Raw genomic sequence first — 7,402 nt, 5'->3', positions numbered from 1 at the left:
AAAGCTAAATATCATTGTAAGTAGTTTTATGAAAACTATTTCTTAACAATAAGTATTTAATTCAATCGAATCAAATGAATACTGGATCAATTCATGATTAATTATCGCTCAATTAATACAGTGCCAACCTATCCCCTCTCAGTAATGGAGGTGACATTTCTGAGTGTTTCAAAGCGTGTTGAAATGGTTTTACCATAATATGAAAAGTCTTTTGGACTTGGCAATAAAAATATGATCTCTTGTCATTGATTCAATCACAAAATGAATGGATGCAATTAATTTTTAATTGAAATGGTATAGAAATAAATATCATAGAAGAAATAAGAAAGTGACATAAAATGTGTCACTCGCAATAGAGTGTGAAATTAAAAAAAAATGGCCCAATTTTTCACAAGAAAAAAATATATACGAATTAAATGAACTTATATTAACAATAAATTTATATCCATTTCATCGAAAATCATTTCTTGAAATTCACACTTCGGGACTGTAGATTAAATAGTTTACATACTACAAAACATTTTTGTGCATACTTTTATACTGTTTAAATGTCCTTTGGAGAAAAATTAATGTATCAAAATTTACAAAACAAGTATACACAGTAGTAAGTTCGGCCGGGCCGAATCTTAAATACCCGCCACCATGAATCAAATATAATAGTTTCCTTTAAAAATTTCAGGGGGGTTTGACGACAAATATTTTCCCAAGCAGATCAGTTCAACCAGTACGCTTCCCACAGATAAATGTTAAGATTTTACCTATGAAGACTAAATCAGATTCTGAATTTATAAGAACCATTTTTTGTTTGAGTTTTAGAGGAATCATAAACATCTTTTGTAAGTGTACAAGAAAATTATGAAATAACGCCTTGATTTGAAATCTAAAATCTGTAGATTTTCATCCCAATTATTTATATGATTACGAGAAGTAAAATCTGAAAATTTTGCATTCAGTTTCAATAAGTGAAATCGGTGTATATGGAGGCCTTACCAAATGGACCGATAAAACTAAATCATATAACAGGTTGGCTGATAAGTCCCCTGTCTGACACATAGATGGCGTCGCTGCTATTAAATACATATTATTTTTATATAGTACCAACCTTCAAATGATTCGTGTCAAAATTTGACGTCTGTAAGTCAATTAGTTTGTGAGATAGAGCGTCTTTTGTGAAGCAACTTTTGTTATTGTGAAAAAAATGAAAAAAAAGGAATTTCGTGTTTTGATAAAATTCTGTTTTCTGAAGGGAAAAATACGGTGGAAGCAAAAACTTGGATTGATAATGAGTTTCCGGACTCTGCCCCAGGGAAATCAACACTAATTGATTGGTATGCAAAATTCAAGCGTGGTGAAATGAGCACGGAGGTTGGTGAACGCAGTGGACGCCCGAAAGAGGTGGTTACCGACGAAAACTTCAAAAAAATCTACAAAATGATTTTGAATGACCGTAAAATGAAGTTTATCGAGATAGCAGAGGCTTTAAAGATTATTACTTAATTTTTGGATATGTGGAGGCTCTGTGCAAAATGGGTGCCGCGTGAGCTCACATTTGACCAAAAACAACAATGTGTTGATGATTCTGAGCGGTGTTTGCAGCTGTTATTTGGCAAAATATTATAATTTTTTTAAGAAAAACATCTTTCCCCATACCAACCTCCAAAATTTGATAAAAAATTGCAAATTAGAAATTTTAAATTTGGTACAATTTGGTAGATTGGTTTCAACTCGTGTGCAAATCGTACCTATTTTTTGTTTCGCTTTGTGAACCTAAAAATTTATTTATTTTATTTTCGAATTTTAACCTACTCAAGATATATATACGGAGTAAAATTAAATTATATTTTTTAATATTAAAAAAGTCTTCTCACTTCAAACCAAGCCTCCACAAGGGTGAAAGGGGTTACCCATTCCAAAATTCCATTGGGTATTGAATGAATGGGTCCCAAGTAGGTTAATCTCATATGGCTATTTGACACCTTTCCCATAACCCTGAAAGCAGTTAATAAATTAACAACACACTGAAGCGGGTACTCGTAATTTGAACAAATATTATACCGATTTATTTATTGGCCTTAATGAGCGAATGAATTGGTTTACATGGTTTTGGGTTGTTGCATAGCATTTCTCTTAAGCAAATTCACACCTTTTGAAATAAAAGTCTTGGTAATAAAAAAAAAAACAAAACTGCAGAGGTGGTGGGAACCCTCAAAACTGCCTTCTGGTCTTTGTTCGATCTAATGACATAGATTTCATACAAGAAAGGGTCTTTGTAAAACATGCAAGTTTTGTTTTCTTGTGTATCCCATTATTCCATCACTCATTGATTTCATAGAAAATTAAAAAAAAAAAACGAAATTCATTGACCAAAAAATAGACATTGCACCAATGAATCGATCTGTTGCTGATTATTCGGCCAACTGTGCTTCTTTTGCCAATGCGCACAAGTTCATATGCGGCCTATTTGCCTAAATCGCTGGTGAGTGAGTGAACTTGAAAATAATTTTCAATGTCTTGACTCTGACGAAATCTTTACATGATAGCCATGCAAACAGAAAGAGAACCAAAGAAATACAAGACAACACAACAAACAAAAATATTTATGAGACTCTGAAAATAGCACCGAAAACACCTTTTGACCATGATGGCTGTAAGTAGAGTTTGGATAAAGTTTCGAAGAATGCGCGCAAGGTGCGTAAATTGACTTGTAAGTCACTCTTATTAATGCATACGCACACACACACACAAACATATATCGACATTACTCATGACCACTGTGCAGTGCATCGATATCGTACCAAACCTCAAATACAAGTTTTATACATGTTTCTGGTGTGCTGATTTTTTTACGGTATTTACACTTTTGTTTTGATTTCGATTTTTTCCAAATAAATATTAAAGCTGCACATTGGGTTAAGATGTAGCTGAAGCCTGCTGAGTACACTGAAAAAACATTGATTCAATTTTTAGGGAGCCACCGTGATGCAGTGGTTAGCATGCACGCCTTGCATACACAAGGTCGTGGGTTCGATTCCTGCTTCGACCGAACACCAAAAAGTTTTTCAGCGGTGGATTATCCCACCTCAGTAATGCTGGTGACATTTCTGAGGGTTTCAAAGCTTCTCTAAGTGGTTTCACTGCAATGTGGAACGCCGTTCGGATTCGGCTATAAAAAGGTGGTCCCTTGTCATAGAGCTTAACATGGAATCGCGCAGCACTGAGTGATAAGAGAGAAGTTCACCAATGTGGTATCACAATGGACTGAATAGTCTAATTGAGCCTGATACATCGGGCTGCCACCTAACCTAACCTAGGGACAAATTTCATTAAAAAAAATCATAATCTTTGTTTTAAAAATGTTTTTCTTTAAATTTAGGACACGAATCTATAAAATTTGGGTCCCTCCGTTAACGTTAATTAAGGAAAATGTTTCCTAAAGTAATGAAGAACATTTTTGATTTAAATAAATAATCTTAAAAAATTAACTGGAGTATTTAATCTTTGAATTAATGATATAAAACCTTCAACTATACCCTAAAGGGTGATACGGTCAAAATTTGGTCAAGGGAAAACGCGTGTAAATCGGTGAAATCGTTTATTTAAAAAATCAAATTAAATTTCTTTTTCAAGTTCAATTAGTATAAAATTCAGGAAAAATATTCAGTTAGGTTACGTTTTTCCAAATCCGAATTGCCGGGGCTCACGCTTGACACCTGCCATCAGATTTTGTACAGCCACCTTGTCCACCTTCTTCGCCGCAGAAAGCCAGTTTGCCTTGAACTGCTGCTCGTTCTTAGCAGTTTTTTTGGTCTTCTTTAGGTTCCGCTTGACAATAGCCCAGTATTTCTCAATTGGGCGGAGCTCTGGCGTGTTGGGAGGGTTCTTGTCCTTGGGAACCACCTGCACGTTGTTGGCGGCGTACCACTCCATGACCTTTTTACCGTAATGGCAAGATGCCAAATCCGGCCAAAACAGTACGGAACAACCGTGTTTCTTCAGGAAAGGCAGCAGACGTTTATTCAAACACTCTTTCACGTAAATTTCTTGGTTGACAGTCCCGGAAGCTATGAGAATCCTGCTTTTCAAGCCACAGGTACAGATGGCTTGCCAAACCAGATATTTCTTTGCGAACTTTGACAGTTTTATGTGCTTGAAAATATCTGCTACCTTTCCCCTTCCTTTTGCCGTATAAAACTCCTGTCCCGGAAGCTGCTTGTAGTCGGCTTTGACGTAGGTTTCGTCGTCCATTACCACGCAGTCAAACTTCGTCAGCATCGTCGTGCGCGACGGGATCGCGCTTTCGTATTTTGTTTATCATCGCGATTTGGAGTCACTACCTTCTTGTAAGTCGATAGTCCGGCTCGTTTTTTGGCTCGATGCACGGTTGTAGACGATACACCCAGCTTATTTGCGGCATCTCGGAGAGAGAGGTTGGGGTTTCGCTTGAAACTACCGGCAACTCTCTTTGTCGTCTCAGCGGCTTCCGGTTTTCGATTTCCCACCGATCCAGACTTCCTGGCTGTCAACAAACGTTCCCCAAACACTTTAATTACATTTGTAACGGTTGATTTAGCAACTTTTAGCGATTTTGCCACTTTTACGTGCGAGTAGCTCGGATTTTCGCGATGCGCGAGCAAAATTTTGATGCGCTGCTCTTCTTGCTTGGACGGCATTTTGACAACTGAAGAGTGAATTCCAAAATCAAAATAGGAGCAACATTCTACACACACACACCTTCAAAATGAGGGGTGTTCAGGTTTTTTAAATGCAAAATTGAAAGAAATACGTCAAGTTTATATTGACCAAATTTTGACCGTATCTCCCTTTAATACTGTTTTGAGGAGTTTGCAAATTTTGCATAGTTGGTTTAAAGTTTTCTTCCGAATTTAAGAAAACATTTTTACCTGAAAGAATATGTTGTAATTTGGATTTGGACAATAATTTTTATGTGGGTAGTTTATTGAAAATTTGCAAAAAGAGAATGAAATTTTGAGTAATGATATCTTTATACTCATTTTTATTTTATAGAGTCTAGATTTAAATCTAAATAGCGCCTTAGATTTTTTATTTTAAGGAAGCAGCATCTTTGGTTCGGAATCAAAGCCAAATCTTTAAGGGAAGGTCGAAATCTTTAAACGTTTGTTGAGCTCCCGTTGTGCATAGATGGTCGCAATTCGCAAAATAGTACTCTGAAAAAAATATTGACCTAATATGGAAGATTATGAAACTTAAGTTAAGGACAAAATTATTTAAAATAATAAAAACATTTTAATTAAATGAAAGTTTATAATCCTTGCTTTAAAATTTTGTTCATTTCATTTAGGACACAAGTCTTGAAATTTTCCGTCTCTCTGCTGAAGTTGTAGATCTTTGAAGTAAGGCTAATTTTCCTTAATATAAAGAAAAACATTTTTAATTTAAAGATATCGTCTTTAACTCAACAGACATATTGCATTTTTTAAATTTAAGATAAAATCGCTTCAGATATAGGCTAAGACTTATTGTAAGGATTTGCATCTTTGGTTTAAAGTTTTTTTAACATTAAGAAAACTGTTTTTACTTTGAAGTACCTGTCATAATTTGGATTTTAAATTGGAATTTGTACATAAATACCATTATTAATATATCGCATATATATATTGAAGTACCTGTCATAATTTGGATTTTAAATTGGAATTTGTTTGTACATAAATACCACTATTAATATATCGTAAAAAGAGGATAAAAATTCGATGAATGAAATCTGTATATAATTTTAACTTTATTTATCCTAGATTTAAGGCCAGGGAGGTCCGTCAAAGATGTTTTTATTTTAAAGAAGCCGCATCTTTGGCTCGGAATCAATACCAAAATCCTTAAGGGAAGGTCAAAATCTTTGGATCCAAGTAAACTTTTTTTTGAGTGTAAGATGAAAAAAAAATGAAAGCTGAGAGGAAACAATGTAGTTAATATGATTTGGCGGCCTTTGATTTTTCTTTACTTTTAGTTTATTGCTGGAGAAAGAATTTCGTAAATCGTAGTTAAAAATCCAAAAATATCATTAAATGTTAACTAAAAATTTTCATTAATCGCAGCCAACAAGGGATAAAAAATTCGAAATTAGATTTTTTTGTAAAAAAGTCGAAAAGTCAATAAATAGGCAATAAATACTTCTATATTAAACCTGAGAGTACTTCCTTCCTCCTCCGGATAAACCAAATACACTCGAAAAAAAAAATGTACCCTATATATCACTAAAATCAATTTAACTTTATTTTAGTTCATGGAATTATTATTTTTGGAGAAAGTTTCCTTTACTCTAATAATTTTTTGCGCACGTTATTTAAATAAACTAAAAAACTGGAAAAAATGTTATACAAATGAAGCATAAAGATTTACTAAATTCGTACTTCTCACAAAATAGTTCATTACTTCTTTAAATTTGTAAATTTTACTAGAAATGATTTCATCCTGAACTTCGTAAGGCCGTAAATATAATCTTGCAATTTTGAATTCCAATTTATTTTCCTTTAAACTAAAATAATTTATTAAACAAATGAAAAAAATTAATTAAACCCAAAAATTTTTCTTAAATTTGTGAAAAAATATTTACTTATTTTTGTGATATCGGCGTGATGCCAGCGTTTGTAATACTATTTAGTTAAATTTTTCTAAAAATCAAAATTTTCGAAAATTAACCAAATTTTTTCTCCCTGATAGGTTCACTGTTTTATTTTCAGTGTAAATATAGAAAATTGCTTTTGCGATGAAAAAAATTAAAAGTTCATATTTTTATAAAATGGGAGAAGTTAGCTTAAATGGAGTTTAAACCCAGCAAAAAATACTTCAGCAGTAAGAGTTTAATTGTGCTTTTTGATATACAATAAAGTAGGCAGTGCATCTACACTCCATGAATCGGTAGCAATAACGTAAACAAGTAATCAAACTAGTTTATGATCATTCGTTTACGTTATTGCAACCAATTCATGCAGTATAGATGCATGAAAGGTAGTGCTGTTTCCCTTCACGCCAACAATGCTATACTCAAGATTATATATCACTTCTGAGCAATATTTCTATTAAAATGAGCAATTATATCAGCGCTATGTAGAAGCTGCTCTAAATCGGGACATCGCCCACAGAAATCAGCGCTGATTCGGTTGTTTTGTAAGCAATTCTGCTGAAATAGTGCTCAATTTTTTGCTGGGAAGTCTCTCAAATGAGTAAATTGTACTAAAATTGTAGGGAGCCACCGTAGTGCAATGGTTGGCATGCCCGCCTTGCATACACAAGGTCGTGGGTTCGATTCCTGCTTCGACCGAACGCCTGATACATCGGGCTATTCATATCAGTCCATAATTATATACTTCCCCAATATAAACCGATCCCGAGATTTGGTTTTGGAGCCCCTTGGAGGAACAAATTT

This window comes from Haematobia irritans, chromosome 1 (assembly GCF_050003625.1).
Source record: "Haematobia irritans isolate KBUSLIRL chromosome 1, ASM5000362v1, whole genome shotgun sequence".
In the NCBI taxonomy this organism is placed as follows: Eukaryota; Metazoa; Arthropoda; class Insecta; order Diptera; family Muscidae; genus Haematobia; species Haematobia irritans.
Note: the sequence above shows the minus strand (reverse complement) of the source record.